This window comes from Vicugna pacos, chromosome 20, assembly GCF_048564905.1.
Source record: "Vicugna pacos chromosome 20, VicPac4, whole genome shotgun sequence".
Lineage (NCBI taxonomy): Eukaryota > Metazoa > Chordata > Mammalia > Artiodactyla > Camelidae > Vicugna > Vicugna pacos.
In genome coordinates this window covers 17,898,655-17,921,299 of record NC_133006.1, presented here as the reverse complement: position 1 = coordinate 17,921,299, position 22,645 = coordinate 17,898,655, and positions in this window count along the sequence as shown.

Sequence of the window (22,645 nt, the reverse complement as noted above, 5' to 3'; positions counted from 1 at the left end):
CAGGACTCCTGAGCCGGGCCTTGCCGGCCTGAGCCAGCAGCCCCTTCTAGGCCTCTGAGGACACGATGGAGGTGGGGGCGACTGCTCACTGCTGGGGTTAAAGTCTCTGTTTCTGTGTTTCTTGTGCTTGAACACACCCCTCCCCACCCCAAGACTTACTCCTTACCACCACCCCCAGTGCTTAAACATTTACAGAGCCTGGTCAGGCGGTTTTCCAGGGGCCTTGGCCCCGTCAGGCACTGATGACCGCTGAGCGTCTCTCAGCGGTCCAGCGAGCAGAATTGCTGACGCTGACTTCAGTGCCCTCTGCCCTGGCACCCCCCACAAAGGTCCCCTCTAAGGGCCTCACTATTCAACAACCCTTCAGCCTTGGCCTACCTTCTAGACTCCAGGCTCCATTGCTCTGAGCTATCTTACCACAAAAGCACCAGGTTTGTCCTCAGAATATAAGGGGAATGGGGAGGTGGAGGAGAGGAAGCTGGTAGTTGTTACAGCCACTTCCAACCGACAGATCAGGGAGTTCGAGACCTGGCTTTCACATCCCTGTGATCTGAAGCAAGTGATGTAAATCCCTCCGGCCTCAGCGTCCTCATCTATAAAATGGGAATAACCGGATGGATGGATGGATGGATAGATAGATAGTAGAAATTTTGCAAGGTTCAAGTAAGATCATGAGTATTTTTAAATTGCTGAAGATATGTACTATCTACAAGAAAATGTTTACCTGTCACCTGGCTTCTTTTGTTAGCATTTATGCAGCTGTGGTCCCAGATGCTGAGGGACCACGTGTCCGCCTGTTAAGTCTTAGAAACCAAGAATATCATAGCTTGATCGCATTTCTCAATTATTCAAAAGTTTCTGATACTTTCAACACTAATATGTAATATTGAGAATTGCCAAAAAAATTTTTTTAAGGGCATCTTAGTGCCTTTTTTATATGACAAGTGTTTTTTGAGTTGTTCCAAAGTAACTGCCTATCTAAGGAAAAACATGACTTGGGGCAAATTAAAAATGACAAATGATATCATATTTCAATTAGGGATTGAATGTATTTAAAAGTGGGTTAGTGGGTATATAGCTCAGAGGTAGAGTGCATACTTAGCATGCACGAGCTCCTGGTTCAATCCCCAGTACCTCCATTAAAAAAAGGTAAAATTAAAAAAAAAAAGAGTGGGTTCACACTATTTTATATGTTAGAACATCGACAATTTCAGGACATGAAATGTGGGGAATTCTTGCATTTCATATCATGAAAAACCAACTGGTTCCCTGCCATACCGTTCAAGCTTGGTCTCTACTCAGCAGGAGAGGAGGTTTCAGGACAGTTTGTCTAAGGACGTCTCCACGCCTAGCACATGGCTGCCCTACGTAGTCTCCATCTCCAGTAAATGCAAAGCCAGATGGAAAGAATCAGCTCTTTTCTGTTTTTGCTTTCGTATTATTTTTGAAGAACTGATATGTCCTGTTATGCTTTAAAATAATTTTGATCAGATGAATACAAATTATAAACCCGACTGCAAGGTGCTGAGCAATTTGAGGCAAATTGTGAGCCTTCCTGTTAAGTTGCTATGCCTCATGTCAGTATTTTTTCTATTTCCCCTTCCTAACCAACCAGCCATTATGGACAGACATAAAAGAATAAATGACAGTATTTAAAAGCTATTTAAAATTGCTTAATGATCAGAAAATACACACCAACTCTCACGTGTAGTTGAGGAAGAAGCTGAGCCCTGGAGAGATGTGTGGCAGAAACTGCTGGCTCACTCAGTAAACACATCGCTCTAGGGGGAAGATTTTAATTTGTTTTAATTTATTTTTAAGTAGCTAAGATGGTTAGGTGGTTTTAAATGCAAAAAACTAGAACAGCAAAGTGGAATTGCTAGGTCAAATTCAACCTGCATCTATAGTCTCAATAGCTATAGCCAAGCTGTTCTCCAGAGGGCTTGTTCCAATTACACGCTCAACAGAAAGATCCCAGTGCTGTTTCTACACATCTTTGCCAACTCAGGGTGCTAACAAATGTTTGATCTTGCCAATCTTATAGGTGGAAGTGGTATGTTAGTGCTAGCTTAAATATGCAATTCTCTTCTTGCAAGTGAGGTTGGCATCTTTTCAAACGCTTCAGAGTCATTTGAATCCAACCCCCCCTTGGATTGTCTGTTGATGTCCTTTGCTCACTTTTTTTGTATCGAGGATTGTAGGGTTTTTTCACTTATAGATTTTTAGAAGCTCTTTTTATATGAGGGAAATTAGCTGTACGTTTACGACATTAACCCCAAGTATGTTTCCAAGTTTGTTGTTTGTCCTTTCATTTTGTTTATGACAGTTTCATGCAGGCATTTATAAGTATAATTTTTTTGGAGTTGAATTTATCAAGCTTCTAGTTTATGACTTCTAGGGTTTGTGCCATAATCAGAAAGGCCTTCATGGTGAGAAAAATAAACTTTATTAAAATTGTAAGAAACGGAGATGGAGTAGACATCATCACCTCCTTGAAAAGCCCCCGGCCAGGAGGACTCTGGGAGACCCTGGTCTTTCATAAACCTTTGGTTGGTACAAGCTGCTTTATCTCAACCACTTTATTGAACCAGAGTGAAGACTGGGACCCAGAGAGGAACAGTCCACTCAGCTGGTGAGGAACCAGCCGCCTGCCTTCCCTCAGGGGGCATTGCTTTCTCTTCTCAAGGCACCCCCACAGTGAGTGGAAGCTCAGACTGCGCCACCCTGCTGCATCCAGCACCTCCTCCCTGACTGTGCTGCGAAGGGGGCACCAGAGGCTCCTATTGGCTGCAAGTAGGGAGGCTCAGACTGAGCTCTGAGCCCACTGAGGTGGTGGGGGCGGGCATCTATCAGGTTGGGGAGGAGCCTTAGCCACCACCCCTTCCCACCATCTCCTCTGGACATCACCCGCCCTGGAGCCCTTCCTGCCTGGTCAGAATGCCGGCCCTCAGCATCCAGCACCTTCCCAGGAACCTTATCCCTATGATCAGTTCCTTCTGTTAATCTCTGCACTTCCAAGAAGCAGTGAGCTGGCTTCACTGCAAAACTCACAAAGCTCCAGCTTTAGCATCCACCTCACCGACACGAGTCCTTCCCAGGCTGCAATGAGCCCCTGCAGTATGTTCCCTGGGTCATATATTTTTGTAAAAATTGCAATTTTGAATTATTTTTCTAGGACTGCCTCCTCCTAGATGGGGGCTTCAAGGTTAGGATTAGCTGATCTACATTTAAGTGGCTATAATGGTGGTATTGCAGGCCAGCTAGAGGGGAAGCCTCACTGGGGAGGGGGATCTTCCTGCTCTCTCTAAAATCATATCAAGCCAGGAAACCACCTCAGTCATAGGCTCAGCAGAGCCACATTAGCCTGTTGCCACCGGCTCCACACACCGAGCCGAGCCTGGCCCACAGCACGCACTTCACTGCTGGGATGAATGAAAGAGTGGGTGAGTGCCGTCCTAACTCTGCAGGTGTCACGGCAACACCTCTCACTGCTTCTTCTCCCTCTCAGAGGATGCAGTCTTAGAGGATGCAGGCTGGAGAGAAGCAGACGCAGCTGGAAGGTGCTTGTTCCCTCCTCCAGGCCCAGCTAGGCAGCCACTTCCTCTTGGCTGCAGTTAGAGGGGCAGGTGCCCCCCTGGTCAAGGGGCAGGAGTGGGTGGGGTGGGACCCGCTCTGTTTATTCCCCCAGGCCTGAGTGACTAGGTGGTGGGGGGTGTCCTTGAATGAGAAATGTCCAGCGTTCTTGAGGTTGGGGAGGTGGGGGTGGGTGGAAGTGTCTAAAGGGGAAGGAGAAGGGGGGTAGCACCCCACTGTCCAGCTCCCCACGCTGCCTCCCTCCCCACACTCCTGGTGGTGTTCCCCTTCTTCCCTTCCCTTCTGTCACCTTGCCCTTCCAACCCTTCCTAACTAACAAGTCTTTGCAGATAATCTCCAAAGAATCTGGAATGTGAGTCCATCTGGGTTTGTTCCTTCACTCCCACTGTTCTGTCTCCTCCATTCCCTCCAAGGCCGTGTAATCCCGGCTCTCCTGCCCTGCGGGGGGGCTCTTTCCAGGTGGGGACGGTGCCTCCCTCCTCAGCCCAGGGGCTCTCTGTTCCCTGATAACTGTCGGCATTTAGGTCAAAGTTAAGAGCGGAGTGTCCTGAGGGGAGGGAGTGTCACTCTCAGACCGGGACCTGGGGATGGGCAGAAATAAGAGGTAGTTACAAAGACATCCAGAAGGTGCCTGAATAGCACATAAGCTTCCCCTTCTTTTTAATTTAAAAAAAAAAGGTTACTAGTTTACAGTTTAACATAGGTCAAAATTCCAAAGGTATAAGGATTGCTGAGTGACAGCTAAGTATCCCCCAGCCCTGTCCTCTAAACACCCAGTTCCCCTCCTTCTAAGAAGGGGAGGAGAATGTAGATGTTTATGTATGCTTAGACTTTCTCTTGTATTTAAAAAATAAATGGTGTGCAACCACTGCAGAAAACTGTTTGGCAGTGTCTTTAAAGCTGACCACCTGCATGTCGCATGACCAAATAATTTCTTTTCTAGGTTTTTTTTCCAACAGAGATGCACATGTCTACTCGCTATGAGACTGTTCAGAAATGTCTGTAACAGCATTATACATAAGAGTCAAACACTGGAAATAGCCAACATACCCATGGAAGGTAGAATGGATAAATAAGTTACGAAATCTCCTTTTAATGGGATAAAAAATGAACACATGACTGGGCATCTCCTACAAATGTACTGTTGAGCGTTGAAGCCAGAGTCACAAGGGGGCATATGTGTGACTCCGTTTATGTAGATTTAACACAGCAACAATGTACCTGTTACAGTGTTAGGTGTCAGGGGAGGGACGGAGCCATCGGAGAGGGGTTTCTGAGGTGTGGTCTGTGTCCTTCTGAGCTCAGGACCCTGAAGTCCCTGTGCCTACAGGCCTATAGTGCACTAGGTTTAAGGACCCACGAGAAAATTGGGATGGGGGCACACCATGGCAAAGGTGTCTGAGCCGTGCAGTGAGCCCTGCCCTGTGAGGGCCGAGTGGGCTGGAAAATCAGCCCTCCTCTTGGCCTTCTTGGCACCTTGGCCTGACTAGGGCCAGGAGACTAACTTGGTGGTGAGTAAAGGGCAGGATTTAAGTCAAAAGCCTTTTCATTCAGTTCAACAGACACTGAAGTGCCTGCTGCGGGCCAGGCCCAGACCGAGGTTCTCTAGGATCTGAGAAGAGCGAGTCTCAACTCTCACCGAGCTCAGGCTGGTGGGAGAAGAATGTGGTATCTGGACGATAACATGCGATGGAGTGAGAACCACTGGTGAGGTACGAGCCCCTGTCATGGGAGCCCTGAGGAGGAAGCATCTCTCAGAGCTGGGGAGCAGACCTGGGAGAGTTGAGTCTGGAGGGGGCAGGAACCCCAGGGCCAGCGGAGTCTGTCCAGGCAGGGGCCCAGCGTGGTCAAAGGCTCAGAGGTGGGAGAAAGCGTGCGCTTTGGGGAACCGCATTTCCTCTGGAAAAAAAGTTTGTGCGGGGAAGTGGAAAGAAGTAAGACAAGAAACTTGGGCAGGGCAGGGCCCTGATTGTGAAGAGCTTGGGTTGCCTCACTCAGGAGTATGGACAGGAATCAATCTTTCCCTCCTTCCCTTCCCCCCTTCCTCTCTTCCTCCCTTCGTTTTCTTCCTTCCTCCCTTCCCCTCTCTCTGTGTCCCTGTCTCTGTCTTTACCCCCTTTCTCCCCTCCTTCCTTTGTTTTTTCATTTTTCTTTTCCCATTGTAAATTCCCATTTCCACACTCCCTATAGTAACTGTGGGATATGCAAAAACCAAGAGCTCAGTGAAGCTCGGTGAAGACAGGAAATTTGCTAAGTCCCTACCGTTTCCCCAGGGTTTCATCGTGGTAGCTGACATTATGTAGATGCTCAAAAAGTGTGTATTGATGACACAGGTACTGGGCTGCACCTGCGGCAACACAGGGAATTGATCCTCTTGGAGTCACTATAATTAACCAGTAACCCTGGCAGACGCCATGCCAGGGAACTGGCGCCAAAATACCTAACCTTGGAGTTGGGGTGTGGAATCCAGGGAGGGCTTCCGGGGGTGAGCAGTGCAGAAGCTGAGACCTGAAGGTCACGGCAGAAACTAGTCAGTGAGCATGTTCTAGGAGGAGGAGGGAACAGCACTGGGGAGGCCAAGGGGCAAGAAAGCCCTGAGGGGGCTTGTGTAGGGGGAGTGAGTTTGATAACAGAGCTGCAGGGTAGAGTTGCAGAAGGGGAGCAGAGGTGGCTGCAAAGCAGAGTAGGGGTCATATCTTGAAGGCCAAAGTCAGAATGTGGGGCTTTGCATTGAGGACAGTGGGGTTTAGGCAAGAAAGGGTGGTGTTACATTTCATGGCAAAGGGAATAGTTATGGGGGGCAGGGGGATGGGAGACAGGCGGGCAAGAGACTGTTAACTCCAGGGGGAGGAGGGGAGGCTGGTCCAGGCAAGGGAAGAGGCCATGGGGACAGGAGAGAGCAGGACTCACGGAGTCTTCTAAAAGTCAACTGGTTTTGGGACTGAGGACTGCGGGAGTGAAGGAGAAAGGAGCCTAGCATGACTCCCAGGTTTCCGGCCTGGAAAACGGACTCAATCTGCGGGTGAGGAGTCCTGGAGACATTATGTAAACACTATATAATGTTACTGCCACTTCTCCTAATTATTCAAATACACTGCTTCCATGTGGCTCACAATCTGATGACTGACAGATATGACAGGCGGCCTGCCCAGGGGTTCAGCTGGTTCTCGTGGCCCTGCCCTCCACTTGCTTGCCTGCTCCTTCTCAAGGGCTCCCCTAGCCCTGGTTCCTGGCCTGCAGGTTTCCTTCATGCTCCTTTCTCCTGCCTCCACTCCCCAGCTCTTAAGGAAGTAGAAAAATTTCCTTCCTGGCTATGAGCCCAGCTGTCAGCCAAGGATTGCTTGAGTCCCCCTCACTGTCACCTGCTCCTTACTCATTCCTGCCCGACCAGACATGGGCTCGCTGCCTCCCCCACCCACCGCCCTCACCCGATTTCCCTTACTCTTGCCTGGAGTTTTCTGCTCACCTGTCAGGCCACTTGCCTGGCAGCCCCTTCCTTCTCTTTGCACGTCCCATCTTTCTTCTGGAGCTGCAGCTTCTTTAAAATCATCCCAACCCTTCCAGAGCCCCTTGATTCTGCGTGTGTGTGTGCCTCCTGCGTGCACGCACAGAAGTGGGCACAGCCAGAGCTGTAGGTCTGCTCCAACCCTGGCAGGTGGCCACCTTGACCCCGACACAGGAGATCTAGACACACACCCAGGTACATGCAGGGAGATGTACTTGAAAGTTCCCCAGGGCAGAGCCTGGTCTGATTTCTTCATTGCACATCCCTCAAGCTTGGCACCCGGAGGTGCTCAGTAAATATTTGTTGAAATGAAGAATGTAGCAGACACAGAGGTGTGCCGTGCACACATCCCTTCAAGAAAGGACTTGCGGCCCCTTGCAAGGAGTGTGGTGAGCTGATGGTTCCAGTTCTTAGTCTCTTCCTTATCCCCAGGGCTGGGAGTAGGGTGAGGAGAGCGAGGCACCTGGGACACAAAATGTAAGGATGTACTGGCCCTCAGGGTCACGGGCTCTTCTTTCATTTTGTGCATGAGGCACCTCATTCACCTCCCTCCAGTCCTGGCCTTGAGGGCAGAAGCTGAGCACAGCAGTGGCCCCAGGGCCTGGTCATATTGGCCAAGTTCAGTCTAGGCTCCTCCAACAGGCAATCTTTGCTTGGGAGTTCCCTGTCGGGCTGGTAGAGGATTGCCAGATCTGCCCAATCCTGCTTCCCTTCACGGAAGTGGCTCTCCAGGGACCCTTTCCCATGCCTGTCTTCATCTCAGCACTGCTTCCTAGAGAACCTGACCTGATGAACTGGCGCCTCCAGATTACAAAGGAATGCAGCCTCACGCCCAGTCCTGGACGTCCTGGTGCCTGGCATAAATAGGTGCTCAATAAAGCACCAAAGACTGACTGAGTGGAGAGGAGATCCCCAAGTGTCTGAACACCTGGTGGGACTCCAGTGACTGGATAGGCTGACTTTGCTAGGTGTCCCCAGACTGGGGTCCCCAAGCACCCTTGTAACAGGCAATAATGGGGGTGACAGAGCTGTTACCACGGTTCAAATGGTCTCATTGAATTTACGCTTTTAGATGAGATTAGGCCACTCAGTTAAAAAAAGAAAGGCCTGAACTTTTGCTTTTGGTGAAAAAGCTAGCAGAGCCGGGTGGCAGCACGGATTTATCTTGGAGAAGCAGTAGTTCCCTTTGGCACCTGTATGTATGCGTACTTTGCATTGGGTGTGATAGAGGCAGAGGAGAGCAGTGGGAAGGTCCAAGGCTCTGGACTGTTGTACCAGGTATCCTCAGGCAAACCACCAAATATCTCTGAGCCTCAGTTTCTCCAGTTCGGTAAAGTGGGATCTAGGCATGTCCTGTGACAGCAGCTGTGAGGATGAGATGAGATTTTAGTGTAAAGAGCCCACTGTAGCTTTTGGGCCTGCCTAGACTGGCAGCTGCTATTGTCATCAACTGTGTCTTATCCTTAGAGTCCATTTAACTTGGGGATGAGTTTCTAGGCTTGGCATTTTCACACAATGAACAAGAACCCACTGCCAGCTTGTGGCTTCTAGCAGACAGGTGAAAGAAATCCACCAAGGCTCCTTACACGCCATTCAGGATGGGAGTAAGGGTGGCCCGGAATCTTGAATGATTGTCTGAGAGTCTCTTTTATTCTTCCCTTCCGCACAAGGAAGGAAAATGGAGATGGTGGTCCTGTCAGCCCCCAGGGCAGGGCTCAGATGTGTCAGAGGCTCAGAGAGGGCCAAGGAGAGGGGTCTCTCCAACCTCATCCCAGGCGGCTTCTCACCTGAGCCCTTTGATAATCCGGTAAAGTTTGTGTTTGGCCCACTCTTCTCTCTTTTCTGAGCTCTCTCTTCAGTTCCAGACAAACCTTCTTGTCCCTCATTGTCTGGGTACTTTAATAATCCTCCTCAACCCAAACCTTACATCCCAAATTGTCCCTTTTCATCCCCAACCTCCCTCTCCATTTCCCTCACTGCCCTATTCTTTGCTGTCCCTTTGCAAAGCATGCTGACCTCTAATTCACATGATAGGGTAAAAGACCCCTACTCTGTATTACCATTTGTGAACTAAGATACTAAGAAAAGCAGTTTTACTGTTGAATTCACTTTCTGGAGAAGTCAGAGTAGAGGAGCCAGAACCCAGTGCTGGGATCAGAAGGTCTGGTTTCAAGCCTTGTGTTTGCCTCTAAATCGTTGGCTCACCTTGGGCAAGTCACGCCCTCTCTCTGAGCTTCAGTTTCCTCGCCTGTGGAAGCATAACAGGCCCTCAAAATTGTCTTTTTTTTTTTTTTAAATCAGGCCACAAGATACTTTCCCCCTCTATGGTCTCATTTGATTTTCACACTAAATCTGTGGTTATTGGGCTTCCTGCCTTTCTGATTATTCTGAAATTATTCTGATTTGCCTTTCAAAGCTTAGCTCAGATAAGACCTTCCCTAGGATGCCCTTCTCCCCACCCCCTACTCCTGGGTGAATCAGTCCATCCTGGGGGCAGGGCGGCCTCTGAACCTGGCATTGGTTCCTGCGGGGCCACTCAACCCCCAACCTTGTATCAGATGCAGCGACCCCTCCTTTTCCCTGTGGTTCCCTAGGGCCTGGCACACAGTAGGGCCTCAACAACTGTTTCAAGAACATTGACTGACACAAACTCATCATCATTGGTTAGGTAGACTGCCACCTGGATCCCATCTTCTGCATTGTTTGCTAGCGCCACCCTGCATGGCCCTCTCTAGAAACTCATGTTGGGCAGTGGACGGTAGGCGGTCTCTAATGACAGTATTGAGCAAGAAAGATCTAAGGGCAGAGCTCTGGACATCCTCTCTTTAGAGGCTGCCACCCTCAGGGCACTAGTCCTGCAAATCCAGCTGGTTCTAATACCAAAGAACTCTGAAATTATCTGACCTACCCTGGGCCAAATATCTTATAAATGTCCAACCCAGCGCTAGCACCCAGGAGGTGCTTCTCTGATGTCAAATGCTAATTCCTGCCCCCTCCCTTCCCCAGTAGGTGAAGGTGGGCAAAGGGGACAGTCCAAGTGGGTTTCCGATATACACCTGTGTAACAGCAGAGCCAGGGAGTCCCACCACGGCCCACTCCCTCAGCACCTGCAACCACTTTGTAATTTACCCAGAGAGTCTGTTTCCCACTCTCAGGGTTCTGGGTACTCTTCTCCTAAGGAGGAGTTTGAGAGGTCAGGAGGCAGTGTGGTGACAAAGAGCAAGGATTTGGAGCCGAGCAGTCCCAGCTCCACCACTTACCAGCTGGGTCACCTGGACAAGTCACTCGGCCTCTCAGGGCCCCAGGGTCCTCATACTATAAAGTAGGGGTAATAAGTAACAGTACTACCTCACTGAGTTGGTAAGAGACTCAGGTGAGGAAATCGATGTGAAGTGACAGGTGAAGTTAGAATAGCAGCTTTTTTTCCTCCCAGTTTTATTGGGATATAATTGACACCCAGCACTGTATAAGTTTAAGGTGTACAGCAGACTGATTTGACTTACATACTTATCACAATAAGTTTAGTGAACATCCATCATCTCCCATAGATACTAAATTAAAGAACTAGAAAAAAAGTTTTTTCCTTGTGATGAGAACTCAGGATTTATTCTCTTAACCACTTTCATATATGACATACAGCAGTGTTAATTACATTCATTGTGTTGTACATCACGCCCCTAGTACTTCTTTATCTTATAACTGGAAGTTTGTACCTTTCAACTGCCTTCAACCAATTCCTCCCTGTCCTCCCCCTTCCACCCCCGCCTCTGATAACCACAAATCTGATCGCTTTTTCTGTAAATTTGTTTGGTTTTGAAGTATAATTAACCCACAACACTATGTTAGTACCTATTATACAACATAGTGATTCAATATTAGAATAGTAATTTTTATAATCATCTCCAAATATTGTTGCCATTGGGGGGGGCAGTAAGAAAAACTTGGCGGGACCCCTCCAGAACAGCCTATGCCAGGACCCCCTCCCTAGCCTAGACTGAGCCCAGAAGCTGCCTCAGCAGGGGAAGGGTACCCAGGCAGTCCAGCCCTTGCTGCCGGCTGGGGCTACAGTGTCCTGGGTGCTTGCATAAAATTTGGGATGGGGATCAAGTGGCTTTGCGTTTGCCAAGCACAGCTTTCCCTGGGCCTCAGAAGCTGCAAGCCTTGGCCAGGCTTTCCAGGTGATGAAATGAGCCGACCCTGGGTGGAGCTAGTCGGCCACTGCCACAGCCACACTGCCCTACCCTCTGGAGTGAGAACAGAACAGGCTGGCCCAGAACCCAGGGTCTGGGGACAAGGTTGGAGAGTCAGGCAGAGGAAGGGAGACAGTGGATCCTGGTACAGGCCCCTTTCCCTTGCTGGGCCTCACTTTTAGGAAATTTCTAAGGCTCCTTCAGCTCAGGGAGGTATGTCCCCTCCACCTTCCCAGGGAAAGGGAGTGGGGCTGGACGTTCCCTGAACTCTTACTTCTGCCAAGAAAACAGAGTCTGGGTTCTAGTTTCTCCTTCCCTGCTTCCCCCCTCCCTCCCTCCCTTCCTCTTTCATGTTTTCCTAAGGACTGGGCCCATTCTGCTGCAGTTAAAACACCTATTCTGGAGGCTTGAGGGTCTAAGATGAGAATAAAGGACACAAGCCCCCACCTACCCCACATCAGTGAGGTGTCAGCAAGGGGGCTCAGACAGAGGGTGTGGTGGCAGCTCTGAGGGGCCAGACGGGGCTGAAGGAGAGCAGGACGTGGCACCCTGGAAGGAGAGGGAGGGCCTCCAGCTGAGGGGACTGCTGTGTGTCTGAAAGGGCAGAAGTCAGAAGCCCTGGGCAGCCGGTGACTCCCCTCAGACCACCCAGACTTCCACTTCTGTGCCCTGGCCCCTTAGATCCTGCCTGGATCTAAGGCCCAGCCTTGAGGTGGGGGCTCCCCGGGGGCTGGGCGTCCTCCTACCCCCGGGGGCTCCAGCGGCCCTGTCAGCGGCTTCAGGGGCTGCCCGTGACCGGCTGAGAGCAGCCACTGGTGTGGAGGAGACCAGCCGCGGACAGCAGCCTCTAGCCTCACTCTCCCTTTCGGATTTCATTCCGGGGTCACTCAGCTGTGATTTTCCTACTGCTGAGTCACCCAGGGAAGGGCAGTAAACCAGGGTGATTAAACGTGTTTTAGTTCCTGGGATTTCCCAATTCTGTTTACAGGAATTCAAATGAATGCCACAGAAGCACCTGTGGTGAGATGGGCGCGAGCCTCTGCAGATACCCCTCTCAGCCTGGGGGCTCTCTTAGGGCACAGCTGGGGTCTCCCTGTCAGACCCAGGACTTCCTGGGGGCAGGGCCCCTTCTCCCCTCAGCCTGGGGCTCCCAGAGGGCAGGGCTGTGTCTCCCCTCAGCCTGGGGTCCCTGAGGGTGGGGTTGTGTCTCCCCCTCCTGTCAGGGGCTCCCTGAGAGGTACGGCCAGCTCTCGCTTTCTGTACCAAGCCCTTGTAGCCATGGGGCACTTCAGAGGTACTGTTGGACCCACTATCGGGAGCAGACTAGGTGGCCTGGTGTCCCCTCCTGGGGTTCCTCTCACATCAGAGCAAGATGCCCAGACATGATGTCTCTCATTTCTCTCCTGTGCTCGTTCTTCCTCTTTCCTTTCTCCTCTCCCAGTCACACCAAAAGCGCCTGCAGCCCTTTCCTCATCTTCCCCCACCCATCCCAGAACATAGCCATTCCTGCCCTGCCCTTTGGTCCCCGGTTCTACCCTCGAACTACTTGCTACTCATTGACTAGGGAGCAAAGGTGGCAGAATTGGACATTGTGGTGAAACCAGAATCCAAACGGGCGGGGCAAGGGCTGGCTGCCTCGCTCCTGCTGACGGCTGGCCGGGCTGGCCGACCGAAGTCTGGCCGGGCTCCTCTGGCTCCATCATCAGTGGGAGCTGCAGGCCAGAGAGAACTGGCTCGTGTTGCAGCTCAGAGGGAGAGACAACAGGATTGGCTTGCTGATCATTGGCTGGCGCAGGAGGGGCGAACATCAGTCCATGTTTCCACCATCCCTGACGTGGCTGGCCCTAGCAGCAGCTCATCATGGTGACTTCTGCGGGACCCGGCAGCCTCTTTACACACAGCAGTTCTTGGCAGCAGCAGCAGCTCCTGTTTGCAGAGCCTGTTCTCGGGACCACCCACAGGTGTTATGTATTTTGGATATTAACCCCTTATCAGATATATGGTTTGCAAATACGTTTCCCATTCCATAGGTTGTAATTTTCATTTCATTGACACTTTCTTCAGAGTAATCTTTGAATCCTATGTCAAAACCTTATTTCATTCTTTGCCTTAAAACTCTTCAGAGACTTCTTGCTGGATTCCAGGTGAAGTCCAACTGCTCTGCTTATCTCTCCATCCTCCTCTCTTTCACCTTTGACATCTCTTTTCTCTCTTTCTTCAGAGACTTGGCACATGCTGTTCCATCTCAGTGTAGGACACTTATCCCTGCAGACCCAATCCTGTGCCCCACATCCCTTCCCCACCCATCTGACTCTTTCTCATCCTGCACATTCTTACTTCCTCCACTGGCTTCCTGTGTCCCAGGCCTGGGAGAGATGCTCTCAGAGCACTTTTCCTCACAGCTGCTGGATGATATTTGTGAGATGTTAACTGGTGTCCTGTTTCCTCAGGGGTGGGCCATGACAAAGCAGAAAGCAAGAAAGTCTCTGGCCTTTGTGTTCTAAAGCCCAAGCTCTTGGGGAACTGCAAGAATGAGAGCATTAAAAAAAATGAGAGAAACATTAAAAAAAAAAGAAAGCACGTGGAAAGATGCTCACCATCACTAGTCATTAGGGAAATGCAAATCAAAACAACAGTGAGATACCACCTCATACCCATTAGGATGGCTACTATCAAAAACCCAGAAAACAACAGTGTTGATGAGCACGTGAAGAGATTGGAACTCTAGTGCCCTGTTGGTAACAGTCACTGTGAATATAAAATGGTACAGAAAACAATATGATGGTCCCTTTGAAAATGAAAAACTGAATTACCAAGTGATCTGGCAATTTCACTTCTGGGTATATACCCAACATAATTGACGGTAGGTTCTCAAAAAGTTATTTGTACGCCCGTGTGCATAATGGCATTATTCACGATAGCTAAAACGTGGAAGCAACCCAAGTGTCCATTGTCAGATGAATGAATACGCAAGATGGAGTAAATACACTCAATAGAACAACATTCAACCTTAAAAAGGAAGGAAATTCTGCAATATGCTACAACATAGATGGAACTTGAGGACATCATGCTAAGTGAAATAAGCCAGTCACAAAGAGACGAATACTGTATGATTCCACTTAGATGAAGTAGAGTGGAGGCAGAAAGTGAAATAGTGGTTTCTGGGGGCTGCTGGGAGGAGAAAATAGAGTTATTGTTTCATGGATATAAAGTTTCAGATTTACAGATGGTCATGGTGTCTGGGATGGCAGATACGATTCCAGTTAAAGGAGCTACCACAGGACCTGCAATGTCTTCCTCTGGAACACCCTTATCTGCAGCTGACAGGGGTTTACCAGGTCCCAAAGGGCCAAGTCCTGAGGCTAAGAATTGTGGGAGAGAAAACTAGGGCCTTTTAGTCAAATCTGCCCTCAAATCTCACAGACACAGGTCACTAATGTAAACTGGTGCAACACATTCCTCTCCCTGAATCTCTCTAAGAATTTGACCCAACTCCTTCCCTAAACTGAGAACAATGGATGCCTAGTTGCTCTACTTTTGAGTAACTAAGTGCTCCCCAGAGGTGACCCTCTGTCTGACAAAGGTCAGATGTCCTCCATTTCGGAAAAGAAGGCAGGGAGGAAGGAGAGAATAAGAGAAGAGAAAAAATAAAAGACAGAGAATCTTGCTCTACCTGAAAGGTGTGGCCAAATGGGCAGGAGGAAATCCAGGAGCGTACAGGCACGCAGATGCCAAGCTGCTGAGAGGGGCACGTAACACGAGGCCGGGAAGGGCACTACACTGGTGCTACGGTCTGCAAGTCTGTGTCCCCTCAAAATTCATATGTTGAAATTCCACCCACCAAGGAAATGGTATTAGGTGGGGAGGGCTTTGGGAGGTGCTTAGTCTTGAGGGTGGAGCCCACATGAATGGGATTAGTGCCCTTATCAAAGAGGCGCAAGAAAGCTTCCTCTCCCCTTCCACCATGTGAGGACACGGTGAGAAGAGGGCTATTTCTGGGCACTCACCAGACACTGGCACCTTGAGCTCAGACTCCCCAGCCTCCAGAACTATGAGAAGTGAATTTCCGTTGTTTGTAAGTCATCCCATCATCCCATCTGTGGCATTTGGTTATGGCTGCTCCAGCTGACTAAGACACTTGTACATAACAACATGGTGTTCGTCATCACAGAGAGACACTTTTGAGTCAGGTTCCTCGCTGGAGGGGAGAGAAGGGTGTGGTCAGCTGAGGAAACAGGGTCAGGGTCTGTCTTTGGAGGTACCGTGGGTGCTGTGAAGTCAGCTGGAGGCTCATTTGAACCCTGGCCCGAGCACCACCACCTCACTGAGATGAATCAACAGGTCTAGGCGCACAGTGGGTGTTGAGGAAGTTGCAGTTTCATTTCTTTCTCCATTTTCTACTAAGGATGCCATCGGCAGTTAATAGTCTCTGAGCCTCAGCGACTGTCTCTGAAATGAAATGCCTGGCTCGTGTATCTCTCTTCCTCCAGCGGGTTAGTCCGGAAATCTTCTCATGGCTGTGGGAGAGAGGGAGAGAGAGAGAAAGAAAGAAACAGCAAACTCAGAAGCACTTCTTGAGCCTTGGTTGGCATCTCATTTGCGAACACCCATTGGACAAAGCAGGCCACATGACCAATCCTGTACGGTCAGAGTGAGAAGTGTTGATCAAGAAATACAGAAGGCGGCAAATAAGAAGAAGAGTTGATGTGGGGCCTTCAGAATTGAAATTTGGGAGCCATCGATTGAAATAGCAACTCAAATGTGCTGTGAGGGGAATAGAAAATGGCGAGGGTTATAAAGGCAACAGTTAAGGACATTCTAGAGAACTTGTCTACATTATATTTACAGAACCCTGGGTTGGTGCTGGAAGGCATTTGGTCACTTACTGGCAGCAGATTGGTTGCTAAGCTGTGTTCTCTAGGGAGTAAAGAAGACAAGCTCCAGGTGGTCTCAGGATAACAGCCAAAAGTTTGCATTTGGGGCGAATGTGTGCAAGTTCTACTTCCTTAGTGGCCTCCCGGCTCCATTTTAGACTCTTGCATTTTGTGGTTCGTGGTCCACAGAGGGCATTGCAAAGTCACATGACAAAGGGCAGCGCTCCAGAGAGGGATAAAGAATTGGGTTGTGGCCATTTTCTTCTGGCTACTATAGAAAGCATCACAGAGTCAAGGGTACACAGCTAAAAGCCCAGTAAATATTAGAACTCCCCATGAGTGCCCCCTTCCCTCTCATTTCCCAAAACAGGTGACAAGTGGTCACTTTGGGACTCTGAGCCAGGGAGACGAGAAGTTCAGTCAGCTTGGAAGGAGACTATCAGTTACGATTAGGTTTAGCTGCCAGGGATAGAAAATCCCAAATAACAGTGGGCTAATGAGGCAAACACTCCTCTGTCATGTAAGCAAAATCCAGAGCAAAGCAGCTCAGGGCTGGTATGGCAGCACCACAGTGGACAGGGACCAAGGCCCTCCTAGATAGTTTACCTCCTTCCTTAACACAGCTTTTACCTCAGAGTTCAAGAGGGCCATTTAAGCTCCAACCATCACACCTACATTCCAAAACAGGAAGAAGGAAGGCTGAAAAAGGGACTCCCTTTCTCTAAGGACAATTCCCAGAGGTGGTACACACAGCTTCTGACTCTATCCTATTGCAAACACTGCGGTCACTCTCCCCTTCTTACACAGTAATAGCATTTTCAACTGGTCATATATCTGCTCAGCTGAAGACTACATTTCTCAGCCTCCCATGCAGCTACAAGTGGGTATAAGACTAACTTCTGGCCAATAGACTGTGAGTGAAAATGATACAGCTACTAGCTGTGACCTCAAAGGGAAGAAGTTTGACCTCCCTTTTCCCTCTCTCCCTTTCCTACTTGCTGGGTTGTAGATGTGATAGCAGGAGCTGAAGCAGCCATCCTATGTGATGAGATGAAGGTCTTATATTGAGAATGACAGAGCAACAAGATGGAAGGGCCATAGGGCACCTTCCAGGCCTTTATATGAGAAATAAATACATTTCTCCATTACTTAGGTCACTACTATTTTGTGTATCTCTGTTTCAGTAGCAAACCAATATCCTCTTTAATGTACAACCCATTAGTAATTCTCTGAAAAAGTCACACTGTCTCAAGGGAGCCTGGAAAATATGGTCTTTATTCTGGGCAGCCATGTGCCCACCTAATGATGGGGGATGCATCACTGAGGAAGAGAAGATACTGGAGGAAGCTCCCAGTCCCAGCCACTGGAGGAATGAGAGCAACAGGCACAGCGTCTACTCAGTGTGGCCAGACACTGTGCTGGAGGCTTTGCCTCCACGTCCCCGTGGAATCCTCACAGCCACCTGAGAACAGTTATTAGAGTCCCAGCTTTGGAGGTGAGAGGTCTGAGGCCCAAGAGGTTGTGACTTGCAAGGTCGCACAGGTCCTAGGAGCAGAACTGGGATTCAGACGAAGGTCTGTCTAGGCTTGAGCTCCTAAACCTAAACCTGGCTCTCCAAGTGTGCTCCCTGGACCAGCAGCCTCAGCGTAAGGACTTGTTAGAAAAGCAAACTGTCCTAGAAGTCACACGCTCTTGGGGTACGGCCAGCAACCTGTGTTTGAACAAGCTCTCCAGGGGATGTGAAGCACACTCAAGAGTGAGAGGTTTCCAGGTGGCAGGTTGCAGGTTGCTCCAAGGCAAACCTGAAAATGGTGCACATGGGCCCCTCATCTCTCTCTCCAGACAAACTCAGCCACAAAGGAGATTTAAACCTGACCAGATCCAAGCTTTGGTTCGCCTACCAGCCTCAGCCCTGGAGGCTGGCTTAATCAGTACAGGCAGAGTTTGCTCTGGGTGGGGAGATGCCTCTGCCTTCTCCGCAGGAGAAGGGGTGGCGAAGAGGGATGTAGCTGCGCCTCAAACCCCGGACGTAGTTTTGGGGTGAAAAGGGGAGGTTCACAGTATCTTGGAATCAAGTCTTTGGGCATCTGATGTCTCCTGTTGAATGTACAAGATCATACCTCTCTCTCTCTCCCCTCTTCCCTCCCTCCCTCAGAATCCCAAGCACTATTGTTCAAGGTATAGTTGGTTTTCAGCAGGAAGGAGGGGGATGGGAGTTTATGGTGCAGGCTTCAGGGACTTTGGTCATTTCTGGTTCCCTCCACGGGCAGGAGGTGATGATGATAGATGATCACATGTACAGCATTTACTCTGAGCCACGCCATTTTCCAGGCTCTTTATATGCATCAAGTTCATTTAATCCCCACAACCCTATGAGGGAGGTACTATTATTATTTCAGTGTTCGATGGAGAAACTGAAGCACAGAGAGGTTAAGCTAGTTGCCCACTGTCACACAGCCAGTAAGCAGTGGAGCTGACCTCTGACAACAGATGATGTGGCTGCAGTGTCCATGCTCTTAGCTGCTGAGCTATTCTGCTTGCAAATAATAGTAAAGACATTTATGGAGTTTTTTTTTTAATATTTCAGGCACTGTTGTAGGTGCTTTACATATTTAAAAAGTGTGACATTCTTACCATTGCATCAAGCGAGGTATTTCCAGCAGACCCTTGGTGTTGGTGGATTAAACTTTTGTGGTTCAGATTATTTTTTAGGACTGAGTGTGTGTGTGCACGTGAGTGTCTCCCCTGGAAAAGTGGGAGAGGCGAGGCCAGAGACCGTTGCTCTTCCCATGGTGTCATGTTCTAAAATGAACCTGCGCATCACACTTGTGGCTTCTAGGGGAAAATAAACCAGTCCCCACCACCAGTCAAAACAACAATATTTGTGCAGCCCCGGTAATAACCGCTGGCACTGCCCTCCCTCCCGGCTTGTCGGCAGTGCCTTGCCCTCAGCTCACTCTCACTCCCAGGAGCCCTACAGCCTTCTTTCCCGGAAGCTTATGTTCTTGGGCTGGCAGCGGCTCCTTGGGCAGGTTCAGGGCTCGCCTCCTCTGAGAAGCCTTTCGGATGGCTCATGCCTTCACTCTGGGTGGGAATCAGCTCTTGAGAACCTCTGTGATGCAGGGCTCCATGGTTCTCCCTCGACTCCTGTGACTGGACTTTCTATGTCTCTTTTACTCCTCTCTCAAGTTTGCTTCTTCCCTTCTCTTTCTTCTGTCCTTACCTTTTTTCCCTTTCCTTGCCTTTCCCTTTCTTCCCTTCTCTTCCCTTTCCCTTCCCTCCTCTGTACTCGCCTCCCTTTCTTTAATACTCTTTTCTACCCTTGACCATTCCTACTTCTCTGCCTTGGTTCTTGAGATTCTCCCACTTGGTCTACTCTCCCTACTCTTCACCTGTCAACCAGGGACCAGCTCAGGGCCTCACGCCTTGATCCAGCCTTTCCTGATGCCCACAGACCTGACTCCATCACCTCCTCCTCTGCCTGCCTCAGACTTTCTGGTATCTAGTCAGCCCCACAAGTTTCATCATTTGAATCACTCTCAATTTACTTGGCATCACTTAAACATTTATTGTGCACCCACCACGTGCAATGCTTGCCTTTTTCTTTGCCTGGAAAACTCATACTCATACTTCAGAGCTTTCCCAGATATTGTCTCCTCCTATCTGGATCCTCTTTCCCATAGCTGGGCAGTGTCCCCTCTGCTCCCATGTCTTCTGCACATCACACGTGTGGTTAGCATCTATGTGGCAGCTGCTGACAGTGCCCTGTCTGCCCTGCACTCACCACTCCCACGGACTCTGCAGGCTTGCGTGGCACATGTGCTGGGGAGCTAGCACCTCCATACTCAGGCAGCAGCCCTCGAGCGGTGAGAAATGGAATTTGAGGACTATATACCCCAGCTTCCTTGCCCTGCAGGGGGGCAATTCTCAGGCACGCTCCACCCAGGCTTCCAGGGTTCTGCGTGGGGTGAAGCCCCGGCTGCCCACAGCAGTCACCTGCTCACCAACAGCCTCTGCCTTGGTTTCCCTCTGTTTCCTTGTCTTACTTCCTCACTGGTGCTTCTTGGATCCACTTCCCAAGTAAACGACTAGCAGCCAAATCTCGTCCCGTGATCTACTTCCAAGGAACTCAGACACGGATGGCAAATCGTATAGCACTCACTCTGTGCCGGACCTTCCTAAGTTCTGGATTTGCAGGAACTCGCTTCAGCTGTGCAACAGGCTTCCTCACAAGGCAGATACTGCTATTATCATTTCCATCTCAAGTATGAGGAAACTGAGGCCCAGGGCCAGGTAAGGGGCAGGGAGCAGGGTCAGTGAGGGAAGGGGAGAAAGTCTGCACAGTTTTGCTTTCACGCTTCTGGGGAATGGGGTGGGGTGAGCATCCCCGGTTCCCCACAAGAGCCATATCCAGCTCTGGTTGCTGTTCCTGCCTCCAGGCCATGGGCTAACATGGGTCCTGGAGGGGTTGCGAGAGAATTTTGTGATTGGAGTGGAGGTGGGGGCTGGGAATCTTAGGCAAAAACCCTAGGGATGATCTGAGAAGGCCTTGGTGGATGGGGAATGTCTGTCTCCTTGGTTCCAATGAACAATTTTAACGGAGATGAGTTTCGCCCAGTAAAGGGAGGGGCAGGAGATAAGGGAGTCCAGCACTGTGTATTGGGGTGGGGGGAAGGAGGGCCAGTGAAGTCAGAGGCCCAGGGACCAGCACTGTATGTATATGGGGGGGTTGGGATGGACTAGGGTGGGAGGCCCCAGACCAGCCATGTGGGTGGGTGGGTGGGTGGATCGTGGGCTGAGAGGTCCTAGTGCCAGCAGTGTGGGTGGTTTAGGGAGGGTTGGTGGGCAGTCAGTGGGGCCAACTTCAGGGCAGTGCTCTCTGGGCCTGGAGCCCAGGGGTGGGGACCTGGTGAGGTAAGGGCTGAAGGAACTGGGAATGGGGATGTCTCAGCATAGCTTTTGCTCCAGACTGAGTTCTCCAGCCCTTACTAGTCAAGTCCTTCTTTGTCCTGGCTGCTAAAGTGGATGGAGGTCAGCATTAGAAAGGCCATGAGCAAGGGCCTGGGGAACTCGTGTGTGTGTGTGTGTGTGTGTGTGTGTGTGTGTGTGTGTGTGTGTGTATGTGCCCCAGTGCTCTTGAGCTAGAGAGAGAGAGAGAGAGACTTCTTGGATCCAAACTCTCAGGGTGGCCCTTGGGAGATGGGTGGGGTGTGTGTGTGTGTGTGTGTGTGTGTGTGTGTGTTTGTGTGTGTGTGTGTGTGTATGTGCCCCGGTGCTCTTGAGCTAGAGAGAGAGAGAGAGAGACTTCTTGGATCCAAACCCTCAGGGTGGCCCTTGGGAGATGGGTGGGGTCAGGAACTCCTGCCCTGAAACGTGGTCAGTTAGAGCAATCCAGACAAAAGCTGAGGGACAAGTATAAGACTCAGTCCCCTTGAAGCCAGCCTCTGCTTTCACAGGTGAGGAACCTGAGGCATAGAAGGGGAGTGGCTGGTCTAGATCACAAGGGCCTCAAAGGAAGTCTCCCTGCCCCCCAGGCCAGGCCCTCCTCACTCCCCAGAGGGCTGGCAGCGCCCGTCATGATCACCCGTCCATGGGGACTGGTGGCTACCTTTGGTCTTAATATCCATTGAAAATTTCAATTTCCTTATCTTAAAACAGCATTAAAATAAAAGCTCCTTTCTTACAGATTTTATGAGAGAAGTAAATGACCAGATACAAGTAAAGAGCTTGGAACAGTGTCTGACTCGTAATAAGCACCCAATAAATGTTAGGAAATAGTAACAATGATGATAATGATAAAAGATGCCACTGTTTTAAAGGTAACCACCATGTGACACTGAGTCTGATCTTGCCCTGGCTGTGCTGAAGCCACGGAACTGGGCAGACCACCTGGGAGGGGAGGCAGAGGCAGCAGCTAGCTGGTGTGAGGGGTCTGCCTGCCTCTCCGCATCATGGTCCTCGGCCCTGAGTTTGTACACTTGGCGCGCGTTTTCTGGTTTCTGCCAGGAGGCTTCCCTGTGACTCACTCTGATCCAGACCCCTTTTCCTGGCCAGCAGCACCATGGTATCAGCCTGGGAACCCCCAAGGGCAGGACTCAGTCCTGCATCACCCCTTGCTCAGCCCAACCCGCTTGGCCTGCCCCCAGCTCTGAGGGGTCAGCAGAGGCGCTGCCTGCCACGAAGCTGCTGGCCTGCACAGCATCTGCCTCCTGCCCCGTCCACCCTCATCCACTGGGCCTGCTGTGGACCGCCAGCAGCTGACACGCATGCACATCATGCTTCCTCTGGCTGACACTCACTCTTCCGGTACTTTGCACAGTCACTCTTCTAATCCCAGGAGATCAGTTCTGCTCTTATCTGTGTTTTGCAGAGGAGAAAACTGATGCAAAGAAACTTGAAGTGATTTGTCCAGGATCATAGAGCTGGTGAGTGAGCCAGGCAGGCTGGCTCCAAATTCTGTACCCTTCACCGCACTAAACTGC